Raw genomic sequence first — 22745 nt, 5'->3', positions numbered from 1 at the left:
CTCTGGACTTTGGGGATAAACTATCCAAAGAAAACTAGGTATGAGAAAATGCTCCAATGTAAACCAGCTGAAGCATATTCTAAATCCTGTACACATTTTTTGGCTGGGAGTAACTTTCATATTACAGCTTGCAAGAAAATTTAATTAAGTGGCAGGGTGAACATCCTGTTGGAAGTCTCCGAACTGACAGATCATATTTCATTTTTAGTGCAGGCAAAATATCCTTGAGGAAGACACGGAAACCCCTGGCTGCGGTTTATAATGACAACAGCTACGATAACAGTGCTCTGTTATGGTGTGAAGACACCATAGAATCAAGAAAGAAAATATGTTCCTGCCTATTAACTTGTTTTTGATCAAGGAAGCATTTTGATCAGCAGTTTCTAACTTGAATAGGGAACATGAGTGAATACTGACCAAAACGGGAGTTAAAAGCAATCCCTGAGTAAGAAGACCTCCAATTATCTGTTCAAATCTCGGCTTCGTCTGAAGTGTTACACCTTATTAATACCTGCACACGGGAAGAGACAAGCCTGAAAAAAACAGTCACACATTTGACTTTCTCTACAGGCGCATGCTATCATTTAGAACTCAGCATCATTCTTGAAAATAACAGGGAGGGAGAGGTGACTAGTGAGGCTACTCTGCAAGAATGTCTTTATCTTCAGTTCAATCAGTAGAAGAGGAGCTTATTTATTCTCTCAAGCAACTGATCATTCATATTCTTCCTGCAGAAGTACTTGCATGCATATTTTAATTTTTTTTAAAAATTATTATTATCAGTGACTGAAAGCCAAATCTGAAGGACAACTCTCTAAATATTATACATGGATCACTCATACACACATACACATGCAGGAAGCAGCGTGCATACATTATGAAGACACACACACACACACACCCCTCTTCAAACATACAGGCCTGGTGTGCTGTGGTAGATTTTTATTTAAATGAGCGCTGCCCCTCGAAATATCTGCACGCCTCTGCTGCGGAGAAGGACACTTTGAACATCTGTGGTGTGTATTCCTGTGAAGCTCGTGAAAGCTGCAGCCGGAGGTCTGCTAAATATTTAATGGGCCTGTCTGATGGTCATAATCGCTTTTAAGAAAAATAGATGAAAACAAAGGGCGCTAGTGGAGAACTGCACCAGAGGTCAAAGCCACAACTCAAGAGTGACAGGACATGGTGGTTGGGAAGGAGGGGTGGAAGAGGGGAATGGGAGATGAAAAAATAAAAAAAAGAGGAGGCACTCACAGGTTTGAAAAATGCATGACAGGTGACTATCAATCTTAAGTGGAACTGGCATTTGACCCAGTAACAGTATATAGGGTCCCATGACAGACACTGAACTATTTTTTTTTTTTTTTTTTTTTTTTTGGTGGTGGTGGTGGGTGGGGGGGGCAGACATATTTTTACAGCTTGAACAAGAGTGAAATAACGCAGGGACACACAGGTTCGATTAATGCTTTTGTTTTGTCAGATCATTTACCTGCTAAATGGGATGGAACATAAATTTCTTGACAGCAACAACAGGGCTTGGACCGGCAGTACAAATACCATTGCTATCAATGACAGATGTTTGCGTAATTTGCAGAGGTACGAAGATGACAACCACTGAGGTTCTGCTGTTAAACTCCATGGCACTTTGGTTTGTGGCACTCAACATAAATTACATCAGAGTCTACAGTCTGGGTTGTTTGAATAAGAGCCATTTTCTTTTAAAGTGCATTTGCCATCTGCAGCTCTTGTCTTCCTCCTTGGGATCAGTGGTGGAGGCAACAATAGCGCCATAAAGCCTTTCCTCTTCTGAAGCTCTGTCTCGTTGACCAGATATTCAGCTTTATTGGTCTTTCTACCATGTAAGCTATGACGTCTTATGCATTTGCAGGACCTCTTCCTTGAATTATTATTCAAAATATGTGATTCTAACTATAATTTGATTTTATTTCAGAAACCACACACAAACTGGCATGTTCCATAGTGTAGCAGTGAAAGGATGCAGTGGTCCAGACCAGCAACCTGAGGTGGAACCTCACCATCCCCTACATATTTTGAGTGCAAATCATGACTTTTTTTCCAGATTGGTGAAAAATTGGATCTTGAAAGGCTTCTGAATTTAAACTCATATCCTTTTTTTTTTTTTACCCCTGGCAACTCCTCAAGAACCCCCGTGGTCCTCTTAAACCATATGAATCATGTCATACACGTTATCGTCTTTCTTTGTTTACAAGCAGTCAAAATCTTCCATGGTGACTTGTAGTTACATGCAATAATTTACATTTCAAAATATTCCGCACGTGCAAATCCCTCTAAATAAACATGTTATCCATTTGTGGCATCATTTATCAGTCCTTTTGTGGACTTCCAATATTTTTTTTTTCTTTTCATAATTGGCAGAATAAACTCATAAAATGTTTGAAGTCAGAGCTGAGGAGAGAGCAATGCAGGTGAGTCAGGAGAGGGGGAGACAGTGGGGAAATGCAAATAATGAGATGAGGAGAAACAAGGAGAGGAGGAACAACACAGACAATCAGCAGGGAATGGGATCTTGTTGAACTGAAGAAGCAGAGAGAGGCAGACAGAGAGCTTAAGACATAAAGCAGGAGGCAAGAAAGAGAATCAGGGGCGCAGTGAAAGGGAGGCGGGGTAGACAGGCAAGGAGAATGATGGACAAGGAACAGAAGCGAAAAAATTTACTTAATTGACATGAAACAGGACGAGGCAGGCAGATAACCAGAGAGCTTTTTCCCCCTTCATGTCACTAAAAGCAGCAATTTGCCAAGGTATACAGAAGGAGAAGAGAACGTTGAGGATGTAGTGGAGCTGAGGTGGTGAGGGGTCGACATTTCAACTCACCCTGTCCTTCTGCTGTCTGTCTTCCTGAGTATCTCCAAGCTCACAGTCTGGCAACTTCTGCTGCTGAACTGCTTTTCTTTACAAAAAGGTTTTCAATCACTGCGGTGTGTGTGTGTGTGTGTGTGTGTGTGTGTGTGTGTGTGTGTGTGTGCGCGCGTGTGTGTGTGTGTGTGCGCATGCAGGAGGGAGAGAGGGCAGCCCATGGGAAGAAACATGTATGGCATCCCCGGGAAGATGAATCAAAGTGATGAACGGGACAGCTTTGAATAATCGGCAGACTTATTTGGTGTTTGTCAAAGGTCCGACTGATTTATGTGGCAGGAAATGATGGACGGACGGCTTCTCCATTTCCTGAGAAACGGGAGTCGATTGGATTGAAATTTGTTGTGCATTTCCTGCTTTTTAAACATCCGGCGTCAGCGTTTGAAGGGATATGTAAAAGAGCATCTTCAGAACAATGAGGACAAAAAGTAAAAAAAAAAGAAAAAAGAGAAAAAGTAGAAGTGAGGCAGATGGAGACGAAGCAGCAGATTGGTTCACCTCTCATTAGCCGGGCTGCCACACACTACGCCACAAAGCAATGCACCTCCCAAGGACATGAATTAAACACAGCCAACTACCTCAGAGGAAAGCAGCCCTGCCAGCACTTAGCCAGGCCTCATAAACAACCGGCTCGCATTTGTCACTTACTGTTCACCCAACAAAAGCGACAGCAGAAATAAATTAAGTTTAAGCAGACCTCATTCCTTCTTTTCCCTCAGGTCCTTTTCTTGCTCTGTTTGAGCCAACAGCACGAAGCGACCGTTTTACCAAAGCTACAAAAGTAACCGGTAGCAGATTTGAAGTTGTCAAGTCACCTTTCCCGAATTTTTGGCACGTCGTCGTTCTTTTAAATAATACAGCAGAGTGATGAGCTTGAATGCCTTTAAGTATAGTAAGTATATACAAAACAAACATGCAACCATAAAATAAACGATCAAAGTGTTCCACTTCTTCAAGAGTTGTTTCCCAGGCCAGAAATGGCTTCAGTGGCACACTTCAGAAAAGGAACATTTGCTGAAACTGTTTTTATCAGGGTGTGGTGGAGGCGTCGGGGGATGACAAGTTCAGGATGACAACTGAGGACATAACCTGTCACCTAAACCTACTTCATCCAAATCCCGGATCTTCAACATGACCTTAAGTTGCTCCAAAAAAGCTCTCCTCCTAAAATGTACTCCTCCACAGCTGGGATGTACGATCATGTCTCCTGAACCTCTCTCGGTCAAATTCCTAACATTCCAGTAACGTCGTGGTTGAACTCCTGCATCCATCATTGACCATCCAGAACAACACGGAGCCCCTGAAGGCACCAGCCAGAGGGGCCAGCCAATAATTTGACTGTGGAACCATTCAATAAACATTCTTACACCTTCACAAATGAACTTTGCGTTCTCTCCGTTGTGAAACAATACTCCCCCTCAAAACTAAACTCATCAATAAAGAAGGTTGTTCTTCTCTCCCCCTCCTCCCTTTACTTTCTATTGTAATCGCTGCAAATACCAGGTTAGTGGCAGGAGCTTGGCTGGGGTCCTGCCATTAAAGGCTGCTATTGAGCTAGCCTCCGGAGAAAACACAGGTTTGTTAATCAAGCGAAGGCAAAACAATTACTAGAAACCAATAATCAATGGCTGCAGACAAACAATAAATCCTTGGTGGCGGCTTCACAGAACGACAAGAAGTAGGAAAATAAGGTCCTGTACTAATTAAACTGAAATCTGCTGGTATGCTATCATTAGCTAATAGCTATGTCGCTACACCGTTTAGCCCATCTGATTAGACTGGACACAGCACGTATGGAGCCATTACTTGGTTTTTTTTTCCTCGCTGCTCTACTGAACTAACAGCTCAATTCAACTAATGGTGGTGTTTAAATGGTAGAGAATTTGGGTTGTGAATGTGGTTTGTGTCTAAGGCAGCATTCATTTAGAGCTGGTACACAGAGGACAGTTTCCTACACTGCAAAGTACATATTAAACAGCCTGTACAGACTTTGAAGCAGTATTCTACGTTAGTCAAGTTTTGACATTTTCACATCCAAATGAAACTAAAATGAACGTTTCTTGTGAAATGTTGGCTATCCCCATAAACCGGACCTAATCATTCAGCTGTAAAGATAACAATTTCTATTCCAATTGTCTTCTACTGATCAAAAATTCAGATTCTGCAGCAGGAAGTGAGTGGGAAGCCTCTCAAGGTGCTGGGAATTACAAGAATTGAGCTCAGTGGTGAAGAGAATGAACCAGGTACAACAAATCAGTCAGGATTTATCAGATCCATGTGGGAGAAACTGTGGAATATAGACGAGAAGAACGGTGAGGAGTTTTTGATAAGTAGCGCCGATGGTTTCATTGCTGCAAAGAGCAATTCTGCACGGTGTTGTGCGCTAAAGTTACAGTTCCTACAGCGAGGAGGGAAAAGGATGGGAGCGTTCGCCAGTGACAGGTGGAGAAACTTGCTCTGAAAACAATTTTTGCAGTTAACAGTAAATGAGGACTACTTTGTGTTGTTTTCCAAAGCGCAACATTAACAGGTGACAGCAGAGGAAATAATGATAAAGTGTATCGGCGGTAGAGCTGACATGTCTCCACTTAGCACAATAGCAACCATAACTCTGCCATGATCAATAGTTGTTCATGACTTGCTTTAAAAAGGTCCCATCCTCCACCCTCTTCCTATCCATCTATTCCGGCCTCATTTCCAGTCATCTCTTCCTGTCTGTCTCATTTATAATTCTACTCTCCTCTTCTTCTTCATGCCTCCTTACCTTGCCTTGCTTGTCTCTCCGTCATTTACTTTATCTCCCACTTGCCCCCTTCATGCTAATCACTTATTTCCTTTCCTTTGCATTTCTCAGGACTTTTCTTTCACCTACTCATCAGTGCCCCACCCCCTCCCCCCTCTCATCCTCTTTGCCTTCTTTCTTCATCTTGTATCTCCTGGCTGTCAATCATCAGTCTTTTGTCAACTCCCTTGCGCTAGTCTTTCCTCGTCTGCTCTTTTTGAGCTCCTAATATTGTTTCTCCTCCCCTTCCTGAAACTACTACTCCCATCTTCTAGTACATCTTTACTTCCACCTCATTACTCTCATCACTTCATTTCCTTTTCTTCCAGTCACCCTCCCTGTTCCTTCCTGTTTTCTATTATCACTCCAGTTTAGATTTAGACTTTAGATGAAAATGTTTCGTAGAGTGTATTTTTTTTATGAAACTTGTTGTGTTTAATCTGGTTTTAGACAGTGAAAGTCATTACATTCTAGCCAACCTATATAATCCCTTATATCCACAAGAGAAACTTTGAATCATTTTCTGAACAACCACAGATCATATCACATTGAATTTGATAATTGATGTTATAATTCCAGCTGAGCCTTTGAAACTTTTGTCATGAATCAAGCAAATGGAGAATTTAGAAAACAGTCCCCGTCCACCTGCTCCCTGCCACACACACACACATACACACACACACACACACACACACACCCTCTAAGTGCACGGTGAGCAAATCACAGGAACCTGATTTGGGTGAATGTCAGCAATGACCCTTAAATGTACATGCAAGTCTGGATGTGTTGGATGCAACCAAAGGCCAAGCTGTGTTTGAGCTTCAGAAATGCTTTTGGAGTTGAAGCCTGTGCACATGCTACATTACATCTTTGCTACTGAGGGCAACCCTAATCCAACACTGCTCACGCGCTGCACTGCTACACTGAGGGCCAGTCTTACTGTACGTTCAACTGCATGCATCTCACACACATTTAAACTGAAAAAAAGGAGGGAAAATGCTGTACTATTCATGAGGAAAGGGCCAACCGATTGTCTAGAGGATGTCGAAACCCTAACCCAAGCAGGTGTAACTTTCCTAACCCATGAGTCAACCCTAGCCACCCCCCTAACAACCCCACCAGCAAGCTCTCCCTCCAGCCCATCCCATTTTCTTCTCTGCATTCAGTGTCTCCTATGCAAACCGCAGTTCACAGGTTTACCGGGGCACATTGTTGCATCCCAATGGAAGCTTGCACAGCATTCTGCCATTAATAATTGAAGAGGCCCCACATGGCCAGGCACGCTCAGTCTAAATGGATTATTCTGGGAGAGATCAATGCTGGCGTGTGAGGGTTTTATTAGGGCCTGCAGATGAAATGTTCAAGGCCACCACCAATGCTCTCCTCCCTCTGTCTTAATTCAGTCCTGCCATCGTGTGAAATCCTCTACACCTCCTTCTCCTCGCCAGCAAACTCAACCACCTACCCACTCAGGGAAAATCCACCCTGTCCCACCACAGGAGAACCCCGGATGACGTCTTACAGTGCAATCTGAATTAAACATAAACGGCTATCCAAGACACTGGATGAATCATTCATTCTTTGTGATGCCTTTGACTATGATGCAGGATAGTAGTAAAGAGGCGAGACAGCATTTTGTTTCTCCTGCCGTTGTTGAGATGCATCATCCTCGCAGACTTGCACTTTCATCAGCCCCCGCTCACCACTATGGTGGGAAACATTCACCCATACTCACATAAAAGGGTGTGAAGGGTGGGGGGGGAGGGGTTGGAGAAGGTGAAATGTTCCTTTGACCTTCAGGATCTTCCACCCTGCAGTTCCATGCAGAAAAACAGTGTGGCGGCATTCAGCTGGACTGCCACGGACAGCACATGCATCCGAAGTGCAACTGTTACAAGCACACAGTGGAATTCTTTGTCTTTTTAGCAGGAAGCACTCTGTCCTGTTGTTTGTGTAACACCAAAAAAAAAAAAAAAAAGTATTTTTCCACTAAATGTATTCACGCTAAATATCAAATTCATTGTAAAATCTGATTTAGAGAACAATTTTCAATAAATGGTTTGTTATCAAGGAAAAAAAAAATCTTAAAATACATTCAATTAAAAATCATAAAATGTGTCCATTCAATTTTAAACTCTAGAATATGTATGCCAGATTGTAGGTAATCCCCCGGTTTGGCCCTCCAACTGATCTGTCCTGAGTGTGTATTTTAGATTACACCTGAACATTATTTGCTGGCATATCCTCAGGTTTTCTGCACACACATTGTTCTGCTGCAATTACCCTTGAGTAAAGAGCCTTTGAACACTTAACATGCCGCTTGAACCTGAACTAAGGCTCTTTTTGCCATCATGAAGTGTTCTTCTCCACAGTGAAAATGAGACACGAAAATATTACTTTTCCCTTCACTGTACAGGCATGTTAAAAAAAAACACAAAAAAAAGTGAACCCCGAAGAGCAGGAAGCAAATGTAAAAAACCGACAGTCTCATTCTGAAGATGTCAAACATGGAGGATCGCTCAGAAGCCCTTCAAGCTATGAATATCCTCTTCAAAGTATGACACCGTAGGAAACTTGTTGCAGTTCTATATGTCACCTAGAAGACATCTGGTCCGATTAGACACCCCGCCCCCAATCAAAATCACTTGGTTAAGGTTAGGAAAACATTGTTGCTTTGATTTATTACTTCCTGCAGATCTATGTGACTTTTGCCGCCATGGTTACAACAATAACTCACATCGCAAAGTCTCACAAATCGCTCCTGGTTGCATATATAGAGCACAAACACCAGCTTCTGGGTGCAAAGTCCTACTTTTCTTTCCCCTATCCACCTCCCTGCCTGCCTACATTTTTCCTCCTATATGGTGACATCACATTCCATCTTTTGCAAACAGCTCTGCATTCCTCAAAAAAACAATGCCTAGGGGATTCCTATGATGCAGTTTGATGTAAAAAGCCACTGACCAAGCATTAGCATTTTATGAGTTGGGAGTGAGAATGAGTTGACAAGAAAGTTCCCCCTGTTTCCTCAACCTTTTATCATTGTTTTAATTGGGAATATGACTAACAGTCATGATTAAACATTGCTTTAAAGATGACAATATTTGACAGGGAGAGATGTGCCCTGAAGCTTTTACCCCCCCCCCCCCCCCCACTTCCCCGGTTCCCTCTAAGCCAGTGGTCTTCCTTGCTTTCCAGGGAATGGAGGAGAAATGTAGCATTACTCCTGGATTGCATGTCTTCCTTCTTCCTGACATCTAGGCATGTACCAGGAAACCTTGTACACATCAAAGCCATTAAAGTGTCAAGCTCCTTGTTGGGTCCAAACAAGACCATCATGTTCATGGAAGTAAGTGAATGGTGCTTTTTTTTTTTTTTTTTTTTGCCCTCATTCTGGCAGTCAAGGCTTCCTGTAAAGAGCTTATATCCGAGCCATTTGAAATGACGTTGAAAAAGGCACAAGGACAATTTCCTTCTCTCCTGTTAAAATATTCCAGCACTCATTTGCATATGGATTTGAGGACCATATGCTTCCTGACAAGATTTACCGGAGAATATGGCACCGTTGGACAGAAGGCTGAGAACAAAAAAGTGCTCCGTCACATTATACGTGCCCCCCCCCCCTTCTTTCATGATTAACCCGATGCAAATTACCTCTACAGTGCCAGCTACTGGTGCATCTTCGACCCTTTGCTGCTTTTATGCACCCTGACTGTTTACATGTATTGAAAACAGATTAGCTTCATGTGTTGGCATGAGGCTGGAGTGGTGGAGGTGGGGATGAAATGAAATGGGATATTCAGATATTGAATATTCACTGCTCATAAGTTCAAGTTCTTGCCAAAGGCTGGGATGAGATAAAAAAAAAAAAACGGAAAAAAGAAAAGAAAAGGCTGCTGTTTATGTGAAGGTGACAACTATCAAGCACTCTCCTGGTAATAGGACTGCCGCAATTCACACGGGTGAAGCTCTCCATAAAGTGTTCTCATGATCAGATATCTTTTGACTCCTTTAGATTTACATGTTTATGTTCTTTTTAACAGTTCTGTCAGCCGTTTGCATCTATTTCCACTATAAGATAAAGAAAGGACACAGGTTGGTACGAGCTGGTCTGGAAAGAGGCTACACACAACGTGACTTATAACTCATCTTGTAAATGCAATAAAGATATGAGCGCACACGCGTGTGTGAGTCTGTGTGTGTTAGTGTGTCAATGTGTGCATTAGCTGTGTGTTTCAACCATTTTTAACAGCAGGGGGTGGGGGGGATGGGGGCGGGTGAGGGTCTATCACATGCCTGAAACAATCTTCACTGCCCAGCTGGTGACAGGAGAGCATGATTGAGGTGTATTTCTGCAGGAGAAAACAACGGATGCTGGAACATGCCATCCAATCACCCATCTCATACATACAGAGAGGCTGCTGGATGATTGATGTCAACTTAAGACGTGCACACGGTGAAATCCTGCTTGGAAAAAAAGGGCCTGGGGTCAGTGTCATTATCAAAAGCCACCCAACTAGAGGATGACCCATCAGTCTGCACACGAACAGGCTTCATATATTCATATATTGTAATTTGAAAATGTAATTTAAACATTTTGAAATGTCTTAAGAGAGCCAGTGAGTGAAAATGAAAGTGGTGTGAGAAAGAGGAATAATAATAATCCAAAAAAAAAAAAAAAAAAAAAAAGAGCGGGCTCAGCCCAAGGGGTCACCTTGCACCTCAGAAGATCTCTTCAAATGGTGACAGCCTCATATTTTATTCTGTGGGTGTTCCTCGTCCATGAAATTCTTTTGAATAACTTCAAAATGGCCCCAACAGGCCCCATTCTGATCTTTAGTAGAAACCAGCAATGAACCAAGACACTGGAGAGTGTTTGGCCTCCATGCATGTCCAACACGGGTTATTTGATTGCCCCATGAACAAACCCTGGACGAGGAGACGCTTCATAAAATGTATCCAGCCCATTAAGTCTGAGAGAAGGACTCTAGTAATGGCTGTCCTTCCTCTGGCCTGTTTGTTGAGACAGCAGAGCGGGTGACTCCTTCCTGTTGTATTGATGACAGGGTGGCACCTCATCTTCATACTGAGAGGAAGGCTCAAGCATCCGGGCCCGAGAATCATAATTTAAACTGAAGTATTAACATTTTACAAACAGTAGCTTCAAATCCCAGGGGTGCTGTTGTGTATCAAAAGATGCATCACAAATGAAATGGGAGTGAATGCACATCTCAGAGTGTCTCTTTGTGTGTAAACGCCATCTTATGCATTACATAATTTGTTCCACTGTCGGCTCTCAGTATTCTAATGTCTTCCTTGCAGAAGGCCAAACTTTCCATTGTAACAGGGAAAAAAAAAAAAAAAAAAAAATATATATATATATATATATGCATGAAATATGAAAAATGCAAAACTCAAGAAGCGTATGATTGGTTGCCAGAATAAATTTGTGGTATAAGTATGAATATCATTTTGAGGAGGACTATTTTGTGAGGGGCTATAGGTGAACGCTCTCATACAATCCACTGGTGGATGTAACTTGCCGGCTCTGATGCTCCTGGGCGTTCTTCTGAGGATGGGGGGGGGGGGGGGGGGCACAACAGGGAATTGTAATACAGCAACATCATAAATTTGATTACATTACATTGCACCGCAAGCCTGTGAGCCATTTCCTGGCACCATAAAGAGCTATAACTAAGTTACCACTGCTACAGAGAGAAAAAAAATGAATAAAGCCATTTTCTTTCAACTACACGAACGGTGGGGGTGATATTGTTCTCTGCTCCGGATTTTATGAGCTTTATAGACGCCTGATGCGCCCATAGCGATCAAAGCTGGAGAGAGTAACATGGAGCATCCACCACCGAATCAGTTTGAACGCAAAACTGATTCGAACAGAAGCAGAGCCTTACACAAATACGAGCCTGGGATCAGTCGCGCATCTTTCAAAAAACTTTACCATGACGTTTTCTTCTTTTCTTTTTCTTTTTTTAAATCGCGATGGAAAGCGATCAGGAGTCCCCTCTTTACATGATGGGCACGTCACACACACACACAAAAAACAACAACCGCAAAGTTAATCGTCAAGTTGCAACTGATTTAACCTTAAACCTTTTTTAAAAAAAAAAAATCTATACGTCGCTGATCATGAATCAACGCCTTACTAATCACAAGCACTTCACTTGTCTCAGGCGTTCAACAAGGGCATCACCATCACCAAAATGTCAGTGTCACTGCTGCTGACTCCACCTCAGCGGGGCTCCGGATCGCTGGAGTGGCGCACCACGAAATGAATCCAACTCTTACTGTACGCGGCATGAACAACGGGGAGCGCAGAGGAAAAGCGCATTCCTGGGGTTGGAAGCATCGCTTCGGTATTCCTAAAAGTCCAGCTTGTGTTAACCTGCAGCCTCACATTTGTTCCGGTGAGACACACAAAGAGGTGAAAGAGGGATTGAGAGGAAAGAGTTGATCGAAAAAGACATAAGCGATCGATGCATACATGAACCGCAAGTGCCCGAATCCATTGGATTCCAATTCTGAGCATCTCACGGATGACTTGGTGAGCCCCCCCCCCCCCCACACACACACACACTCTCTCAATCCCCCCTTGCTATATGGATACACACACACACAAGATGATTCAGAAATATGCGTTATGGTACAAAGCCGTTCAGCCGAAGAATCATAAAACAAACCCTCAAATCTCAGCTCCATCACATTTTTTTCCGGGGGGGGGGGGGGGGGGGGGGGTTAACTAGCCAGTGCAATTAAGTCCGGGGGGGGGGGGGGGGTACTGAAAGGGAATCCGTGCCTGCGATGACCATCGTTCAGGGTGACGGATCCCTCTTTTTCAAGGCGTAGAGATTCTCTGCAACCAGCGGCACCAGCACCAGCACCAGCAGCTTTGCGGAGGCAGAGGCAGCTCTCCCTCCCGCTGAGTGTGGGACAGTCGGGCATCACTTAGGCAAATCTCTTCGCAAGCTTCTTTGCAGTGTTCTGAAACGATGCCCCTCTTTGGGCACTTGCCTGCATGTCTGTTTGCGGGTACTGATACGGGGCAGAAAAACGCATGACCAGGACCCCAAATGCACAAATGCAGACTGTTTTATTCTTCTTCTCATTATAAATTCTATCCAGGCAAAAGGGACATGTGGCGATGAACATTTCAGTCTTCAGATTTACAGTGGAAACAAAGTAGGAGCAAAGAGTGGAGACATGAGACCGGGCTACATACCTTCGGCAGACTCGGAGTTCCTCTCTGTTTCTTCTCAGCTTATAAACCCTCACATCTTCATGATTTAAACCAGCAATAATCCCCGGGATGGTGTTAAAAGTGTGCCTCCTTTCGACAGGTCCAGTTAGGATGGGTTCACGGGTTCCTCTGCCGGGTTAAACAGATTTCTTTTTTTCTTTTCTTTCTTTTTTTTTTTTTTTTTTTTTACAATCCAGCCCAGGAGCGCAGGTTGCTCAGGACGCGTCTGGGTACGGCAGGAGGAGTCGCTCCCTCAGCACCAGCCGCCGTGCGCACTTGGAGAAACCAGAGCTCTGTCCGCGCAGAGAAGCTGAGGGAATGATGTCATGCGTTCGGCCCTCCCTCTTCAGCCACCCCTCAACACACAGGGCTCTCCATCTTCTCCCCCACCTCCTCTAATCTCCCTCTTCTTCCTTTATGGCACGCTGCCATTAGCGCCAACACACACACACACGCACACACTCACACTGAGCTAGAAATTAATAGTTGAAATATTTGGACTTGGAGACACAAACTCGATACTGTTCATTTTATGGCATATATCCAGAATTTGAAGGAACCATAAAATGCCTGATCACAAGTATCTGCCGTTTGTTTGCTGACCCGTGAAAACAAGTTTATTTGGTTGTTCAAAACTAGCCGGAACGCGGGGCTGCGGGGTTTTGCCGCGGGAGGATATTTTTTGCAGCGCTTCACTTGACGTGATGAAGTCATGCCTTTCCCCCGCGCCTCGCAGAAGGTTCAGTCCAGTAGCGTCGTCAGCCTGCCTTTACCCGGGATAAGAAGGGAGGTAAAGGCAGCATGAAACGGACCAATACACGCAGAGCAGCCTCCTCCTCCTCCCGGTGGAGCTGGGGCATCTTAAAGATAAAGCATCATGTCTTATCGGCACAAAAAGGCGAGGTTCACAGTGCCTGTTGTGCTCCACTGCAACTAAAGCGTGTTGAACAAGTCATACATGTTGAGTTACGATTAATACAGAAATGCAGTTGTTTTTATGTAAACAGGCAATTCCTTTCACTGTTTGAGAGATTTTCTTGATTCATACACATAAAGCTCCACCTTGCCACGTCCTGAACGTCACAATCATGTAATTCTTAACTAAAGAATCCAATTTAGTCCTGTGGATTAAAAAAAAAAAGGAAGAAAAAAGAGCAGACTTTTCTTTTTTCAATTAACATACATTTTCATATGCATAAAATTCAACACAATGGGTGAACAAGCTATAAGGCATTTTCTGCATCCCTACTTTCCCGCTGGCTGCTTGCTGAAATAAGTGAAGGGGGAGGGAAAAAAAGGCTGCAGGCATTTAATCAATCAACCTCAGCTTAGGTTTTACTTAATCAAATATTTAAAGTGGCAGAGCTGCTTTCCTTTACTCTGTTCGCTGTTGCAAATATGCTGCCACAGGGGCAGGATCCTTCCATCAATTTATAGTCACACACACTCACACACACAAACTTGTATTCCTATATTAACAGGGGCTCGTGACAGACATTTATTCCTATCAGTGCCACTTACACAAACCATGACAAGTAAATGTCGAACTCTAAACCCAAGGAGGATATGATTCCTAACCCAATCCTGAATCCAAACTTCGACCCTTAAAAGAGGCAATTCTATTTTTTGGGTGTGGCGGGGACTGTGGCCCCACAAAACACAATCGGACCCCACAAGAATGCGTTCTCCCTGTTTTCAGAACCCAGAAAGTGAGTTTGAGAGGAACAAACACATTCCAATTTCCACATTTCCAAGTTCTGCGAAAACACACAGAAAAAATAAAAATAAACCTAAAAATTCCCCAAAGCTTTATTCATACACAGACTTTCTTAGCCCTGACTTTGGTCTCACAGACAAGAAGGAAAGCCTGATATGCATTTCTCACTACTGACATCTATAGTGTATTTCTTGAACATGCAGGACTTTGTGAACAGAACACGACCTAAACATACACATTCCCATAAACTACGCATGTCACGCCTCCTCAGCCAGAACACGACCCTCTGACCTCTGACACCTTTACCAGCACCTCCTCCCCCCAATGTGAGCACTGGTTAGGAATGAGAAAGCCAAGTGCACACACACCACACGAGCAGCCTCAACCACTTGCCGCTCAAGGAAAGAGTTGTTAAATGTATATTTTTAGATGCGTGTTACTTTCTGAGAGCCCACCTTCCTGTTGCTAAGGTGTAAAAGGTGGTAGCCCGTGGAAATCTCATCAAACATCTGCGCTACCCGACATTGGGGTGAGACCTTGTGCACAAATCAAAGATGCTTGGGTCACTAGCTGTTATCTTAATGTTTAGGTAAAGCTGGCGACTTGTCCATGCTACCGGACATACTGTAATATTTTCACGTAAATACTTTGCTGTGTAGTCTACTCACGGTCTCATATTAAGGATTTTAACTTCTAATAATGTCACATACTGATTTCGTGTGCTCAAAAGCATGTAGGTGTCCGTTGTAAAAAGAAACGATTTTCAGTCTAGAAGTCTTGTCTTGTCTTGTTGAAGTCATCTCTCTGAATAAAGACCAAGGCCCCCCCCCCCCCCCCCCCCAGGTTTAAGTTCGAGGGACACAACGGCCAAAAAATGTTCTTAATAATCGATCAGTATGCCTTATGATTCATTTCTTAATTCTCTGCAACAACCATGGGTCAGAGGGATTATATTTTAGGGTTGTCTGTCCCATTCTCCTAAAACCTGAGACCTCAGGAAGGCACGGAGCAAATTTCTTTAAATTTGCAAATACGTCCACTGGGACACAAGGATGAACCGACAAGATTTTGGTGGTCAGACGGTCAAGGTCACTGCGACACGTTTAGCAGAGGCATAAAACTGCACTGTGTGTTCTCCAGTTGTCGATGATTGACATCCTTAAATACAGTATCAGGTTTCAGTCCACTAATATGCTTCAGCAGATCTTTGTTGTAGATGATTAGGGGAGTTTTTCAAATCTCCCTTAATAACTGCTTTTACAGAGGTGACACACACACTGCTGCTGCAACATTATCTGACAACCACGTCTGTTCCTGATTTGTCACCGATTCAATATGCACAAATCAGGAAGAACCAGAGATAAAAGAAAACAGACGACGACAAAGAATTGAGAGACGCCGGTGTGTCTCGGGTGAAGCAGCTTGTTTTTCCAGGCTTATAGAAACAACCACGAGCTGTTTCACATGTACATCTCAGAGGGAAGCAGAATTTCTCAGTTGTATTGTGCTCAAAGTCAATTAACTCGTCAGTTTCATAATAAAGGTCCCTGACTTATACTCACCAACAATTCCTTTAATATAATAGTGCTTACTTAAAGGAGAAGTGTGGACAACTTAGGGACAGAGAGCAGTCAAATGCAAGACATTTATGCAGAATTAGAAAAATCCCAGGTATATTCACGCAGATGCAGCTTTTTTTTTATTCCTCATTCACCCAGCCAGCTTTTCTCCAAACAACATGCAGACACAGAGCTTTTCATGAGGCTTTCAGTGCGACAGTGATTCCACAGCACTCAGAACAGCGGAGTGAAACTCCAGCATCTCCACATAGACACATCCTGACTGTGACTCTGGACTGAGACACAAATGACACGAGACATGAATAAGAGGAAACAACATTTTCTCGCGATAGCAGGTTGATCATCGTTAACTTCTCGTACACAAAAGAGCTCGCTTTACATGAGATGACAGGGTAAAATATTTCTTGGCGAGGCAGCTGAATTTGCCAGAAAAATCTTAAGTTATTCAAAAACGATTTGGCCAATCGGCATCCTTTGATGCGATAGGGGCGTGGTTTAGGCGTTCAAGACTCTTTTCATCAATAATGGCGGCTCCTGAACAGGTTAGCGCAGATGCTAATCAGTTTTTCACAACTGGGTGGATGCTTTTTTTTTTTTTTTTTTTTTTAAGATGATCAAAGAACACCACTGAAGGCTTTCCTCCACAGAAAAGATGAGGTTTTTCTCTTCAAACTGGTTTCAGCTCCTACGCGAGTTCATTGATCTGATTGGCTGAAGTTAGCCTGTGATAGACAGACTTGCCAAGAAATTTAAAAAAAAAAATTCTAGAGCCCACTCTTTCCCCTCACAGTTTCTACGAAGGACTTCTCAGATGGTTCTGCATAACTTTCTTGCAGGTCAGGTTAGACAAATTACTGCTTCCCCTCAAGAAACCACAAATAGAAACTTAATGAAATAATGACTTGGATAAATTTTAAGTTTACGGAGAGCAGAAGGAACACGATGCAAAAATCAGTCAGATATTGACAGGTTGGTGGCATCAAGTTATAGAGCAGAAGAAGCTGATGGGGGGGGGGCAACACACACTTCGCAAGGACTTTATCACAACAGGGGATCCCCTCCACGGTGGCATTCCAGAGCAAGCGTTCCAGCTATGCACACATCCTCCCAGACGTGTTCAACAACCACACGCGATACAACGCTAAATTTATTCACACTGTCTCATGTGTATCACCGTTTTTGACAATGTGTAAGGAAATCTGGGCGTTGTGAGGTGACCCCACTCTGAACTCAGCTAGAGGGCACTTCAGGAGAACCCTCTCCAGGGTATTGTGCTCTGTCTGCACGCAATCTTCCAGCTTCTCCAGAGTGCAGAGACTCTGATGGAAGAGACATCCCTGATGAACTGAAGGAGCCAGTCGTTGCCGTCAATTGCAGTCCTGCGTACTGAGTGTGTGTGAGCGTGGGTTTTCTCAAATGAACTTAATTTGCACTCTAAACTGTCCTTCTCTAAACACAAATCTTCCATATTTGTATTTACCGCCCCCCAAGTTGCTCACGCAAGATTGTGGGTAGCTAAATGATGTAACAGTACCACAGCAGTAAAATCTGACACAGGGTGGAGGAGAATTAGGAGTGTGTGTGTGTGTGTGTGTGTGTGTGTGTGTGTGTGTGTGTGTGTGTCACATGCAGTATGTTATGAATGAAATACAGTTATCAGGCACATAATTAAAAGAAATTGCAAAGAACTTCATAAAAACAAAAAAAGCTTTTCAAAACTTAAAGTTAATACTTCCTTGTATCTGAAGCATTGCGAGGTACGAGTGCAACCTTATGGGTTGTTTGCTTTTCCCATTTCCCATCAAAAATCAATTAATCATCTCCTGATACTGCAGTTCAAATGATCAGCTTTGCACACAGAGAGCAACTGATAATTTCTGAAAAATACTGGTGATGTAAACAGTTTTATGCGTTCCGGGACTTGGGAACCCCTCCGCTCCCATAAGCACTTAGTGTTCCGGTAGCATCTGATTTATAAATTAGGCACAGCCCAAAATAAATAAACAAATATTAAAGTCATAAAGAAACCTATTCACCTGGCTGTTTGAGCTTGTTAGTGAGTGAAGTTCTACAGAACAGATTTTGGAGGACACTTGTCGAGCTGATGTCACGCAAAACACCAACCATGTTTGGACATCATGCGACAAACATTTGCTCGTGTCTTTCTATTGCTCTAAATAAACATAAAGGGGAAGCGGTCCACCCTCTTTCCCTCATGAATAAAACATGAGACGGCACCTTGTCTTTGATTTTCTCACAGCATCTTTTTTCCCTTTCTTCTTCTTCTTCTTCTTCACCACGCCCTGCTTTGTTGACCTCGCTTCTCTGCAAACCCCTCCTCCCCGGTATTTTCAGCTTGTTGTGAGAAACGCACGCTGAGCAAGAGAGTCTGGATGGATGAGTGGTTTAATTAGAGGAGAAGTAGAGGTCTGTCACCTTGCGCCGAGCACAACCAATCAAGGGTCTCTGGCTTGAAGAAAGGTTGGACTGGACTGTTCATTGATTGGCGATTTCAGGAGTCTTACTTAAACTACACAGTTTGCTGGAACAGCTTTGATTTCGAAATAAAAATATGCTACAGTGAACTTTCCAGCAGATTTTTTCTTGCACGCTTCAAGCTGCATGCAGTAGCTGCTAGTTTGCTTCAAAGATCCTCTTTAGAAAGGCACTTCCTAGAGGACCTGATCATAGTTAATATATCTTTACCTCCAGTGAGGAGGTTATTTGTCTGTACGCTTGCAGGATTACACCAAATTACCAGGCTTCTATCCACAAAACTAGGTAGAGAGGTGGGGCATGTTCGAGGAAGAGCTCATTAAAGTTTCCAAGGAGATCTAAACGGAAGGTTTAGTGAATTAATAAGAAAATAAAAACTAACTGACAACATGCTCAGAGGCTAAAGAGCACCTTTCCAGTTTTATTTTTTGTCCAATCTTTTAGTTGCATATTTCAGCTGGATTGCTGTTTTTGCACAAACGCTCCTGTCAAACATATCCAGTGATCTTGTGCTCCTAACATGAGGAGACGGATGAACACAGCCGTGTCCAATAATCTTTAAAAGCAAAAAGGGGAAAAAACACACACACACACACACACACACACACACACACAGAAAGAGGCAAACAGGCATGCAGGGTTAATGAGGGAGGAAACTCAACTTACAGGAAGTCAAAAGAAGTCCAAACTGTGCAACCCCCCCCCCCCCCCCCCCACCAAAAATGTCCAAACAAAAAATATCCATGATGATTCCAACTCTTGAAAAAATCCAATAAGGCAATCAAACAACTGGAGGCAAGAAACCTGGGAAGTGAAAAGGAAACGAAGAAGGAAGACCAAAGAGAACTAATCAGTAAGGAAACACACCTGAGACAGAAGGGGGGGCAGGGCAGACAATAGCACAATTGGAGGAATTAAATGAAGGCAGGAAGTAGCACTTTCAAAATAAAACAGGAAGTAGTGCAAACCCCTGCCCCCCACCCCCAAAAGAACCCATGAAAAGCAGGAACCATGACAAATCATGCCTGAAATGGAAACAAAATTACAGATTTTTGATCCGTAAGTAAGCTCTGATTGGTAGGGCAGGAGATGGTGGAGTCATATAAATTCCGAGGGATCACAAAATGTTCTTGTTTCAAAAGTACATGAATTATAGAGGCTGGCTGCTGTTATCTTTGACAATGTGTGTTAATATTTTTTATATATGTGCATATATGTTCCCAAGGTTGGACAGTTTCAATGTTATTTATTCTCATTTGACTAGTTATGTATTTTCCCTGTGTAAAATATGATTATTTGATGATGTAGTGATGATAGTATTGAACTCACAGTATTTATCACAATCAAAGCTGGTGGGAACAGGCATGAAAATATTCCTATATGTCTATATTTGTAAAGCACGGCAGTGGAGGCCAGAGCCTTAATAAGCAGGAAGGGAACGGCTCTCACGCCACAGATGCCACGTCCACTCTCTTGCCCAGCTCTGCTTCAAACCATCATAAATTACTGGTGAGTCTCCAACAGGACTGATTGACTTTTACAGTCCCATTAAGTATATATCAATTGCCAGTTTGCAAGAGCGTTGCATTTTTTTAAGGCACCTAATTCTTTTAATCAGACTGAAACTGAAACGTGGCTGTGAGTGTGAATGGTTGTCTGTCTACATGTGCTGGCCCTGTGATGGACTGGCGACCCGTCCAGGGTGAACCCCGCCTCTCGCCCGAAAGCTGCTGGGATAGGCTCCAGCCCCCCCCCCCCCCCCCCAAACCCTTAACAGGATAAGAGGTAGAAAATGGATGGATGGATGGAATCAACGCTGATGAGATTCTTGAGTTTCACTGTGGTAATGAGCAGCGTGTGATGCTGCAAGGCTGTTTAATGAAAAGCATTACGTGAGCGCAGGCGTGGCACCACAGGGAGGAGTGATGACATCACACGTATGTTGAAGTCAATCGTTCAGAATTCTACAAGTACGAGATGGAGATGTGAAGCCTTGAGACATTGATGTTGAGACTCATAGTAAAGTTAGAGACAACTTGTGTCCAGCAGTTCAACTTTTGATAAGAAAAATATTTGCATATTCATGTCTATTCTGAAATTTTTTTATGAGAAAGGAGTAGGAGGAATTCTAATTCCTATTTTTGAATGCCTCATTACTGTACATGTGTGGGAGAGATAAATCAGGTTTAAAAATAAAGACTACTCTTTACTACCGACAATGTTAAAAACACAGCTCAGCAAAACCTGGTGCCACGAACTATAGTCTCGGTAATGACCGTTAGAATAAATCACCTCCTTTCTCAAAATGGATTCAATAATTTCTCTAATACAAAGATAATTCACTGTGGAAAAGAAATAAAGGAAAAAAAAAACGGATATGTTGAATGACGCCTGTTGGTTTAAGTTTTGCACGAGAGAAAATAACCGCTGTGAAATAAAATTGATGCTGTTCTAAATCAATGCGCGCTGCATCCGTGAAATATCAGAATTAAAGCATTTCAGTTCAATTTGGATGGATTACTAAAATCCTCAGTTATCAGCTCTGCTCAAAGACAACCATTGTGCAGGTTTAGGCGTGTGGCATTAAAGATTTGGTCTTTGCCTGTTGAGAGGCAGCGGCGTGGCAGTATGTAGCCTGCAGGTTGTGACAACAGCAAATGTCAGTATGCGCTGCTGTACAGGGTGATAAATTAGTCTATAACACAGACTTTTAATGGCTGTGTGAGGGCGCTGGTGTATACAGGAGCCATTGAGAGGCACTTGGCTCATTAGGTTGAAGCATTGAGGGGATGAGTGGGTGTGTGAGGGAGTGAGTATATGACACGACGAGGCTTTGATGTGCCGACAGGAAGGGAGCTCATTCTCCTGCTCTTCCCTTGTCATTATTCCCTCTTTTCACTCCTCACATATTCTCTCACTTTTATAGAAACTCACCAACAGCTTGCTCACTGTTCCCCATTCGCTTGTCTCCCCTGCTCTCCCTGCTCCCTGACTCTTTTCTGCTGCATCTTCTCATCATTTGCTTCCTCTTCTCACTTTCTCTCAGTCATTGCCTTCTCCCCCTCGCCGCATTCCGTGTGGATATCTATAGCAACAGCCTGACAGGACTTTCAGGTGGGTGAATGTGTGAACATCTCTCAGAGAAAGAAACACACTAAAGATATCTACGTAAATACATAATCTCCACAAGCTTGGCGGTTCATCACAGCAGTTAAAAGCATATTTAGAGTATAGAGCAGTTAGAATAGTTCTGGGTGGGCTTGCATGGATTCGTAATGTAGGGAAACAGTAAGAATGAGTAATCCGCACCCACACTGTCCGCTTGCTGTATTTGATTCAGTCTACCTGTTAGATATCAGCGGTGATGGTGATATTTCTGTCTCCGTGTTTGTGCCATTCTGTCTTTCAAAGCCGTGTGTGGACATGCACATAAAAGGGTGTGCATGAGAGCTCAGAACACACATAATGTATTGCGTGCAGACTCACACATCCACTCGGAGGAGTTTGTTAGTTCGAGCTGAGTAGATCGGTGAAGTAGTAGAATTTGAGCTCTCAACCCCCCTCCCTCATCTCCATCTGTTGTCATTTATCTAGCATTTCTATTTATAGAACTTCTCCCAGACCAACATCTGGTCAGTTCTGCCACAAGCACTATCTGTACCTGAGGCGTGCTGAAGGAAGGGACAGAAGCCGGATCATCACCTGGATTTTGCAGCAACACAAATATTGGAGATGTAAAAACTCCTCCCTGAAACAGAAACCCTCCACAGGCAAACTGAAACCCTGTGCAGATCAGCAGCCACTCAGTCACAGTCCATCCATCCATCCATCCATCTTCTATACCGCTTATCCATTAAGGGTTGCAGGAGAAGGGGGCGGGGGTTTGCTGGAACCCATCCCAGCTGACATTGGGCGAGAGGCGGAGAGGTGGGGTTCACCCTGGACAGGTCGCCTGTCCGTCGCAGGGCCATCAGGAGCAATTAGGGGCTCAGTATCTTGCTCAAGGATATTTCGACA

General features: G+C 43.3%; 1 protein-coding gene across 6 annotated transcripts in view; it reads right to left on the bottom strand.

Annotated features, from left to right (window-relative positions):
- ptprsa (protein tyrosine phosphatase receptor type Sa) overlaps positions 1 to 13473 on the bottom strand; it is a 227397-nt gene extending 213924 nt beyond the window's left edge. For 2 of the 6 annotated variants that reach the window (XM_086223445.1, XM_086223447.1), the window contains exon 1: positions 12918 to 13473. The gene's annotated coding sequence lies outside the window, so the exon portion shown is untranslated. The remainder of the gene's footprint in view (positions 1 to 12917) is intronic. The other 4 variants (XM_086223451.1, XM_086223448.1, XM_086223450.1 and 1 more) reach the window with 4 other exon arrangements.
- Between the last annotated feature and the right edge of the window lie 9272 nt (positions 13474 to 22745).

Source organism: Aulostomus chinensis, chromosome 14 (assembly GCF_037954235.1).
Source record: "Aulostomus chinensis isolate RoL2024-O1b breed Wild chromosome 14, RoL_Achi_v1.0, whole genome shotgun sequence".
In the NCBI taxonomy this organism is placed as follows: domain Eukaryota; kingdom Metazoa; phylum Chordata; class Actinopteri; order Syngnathiformes; family Aulostomidae; genus Aulostomus; species Aulostomus chinensis.
This window is presented reverse-complemented; position numbering and strand designations above follow the sequence as displayed.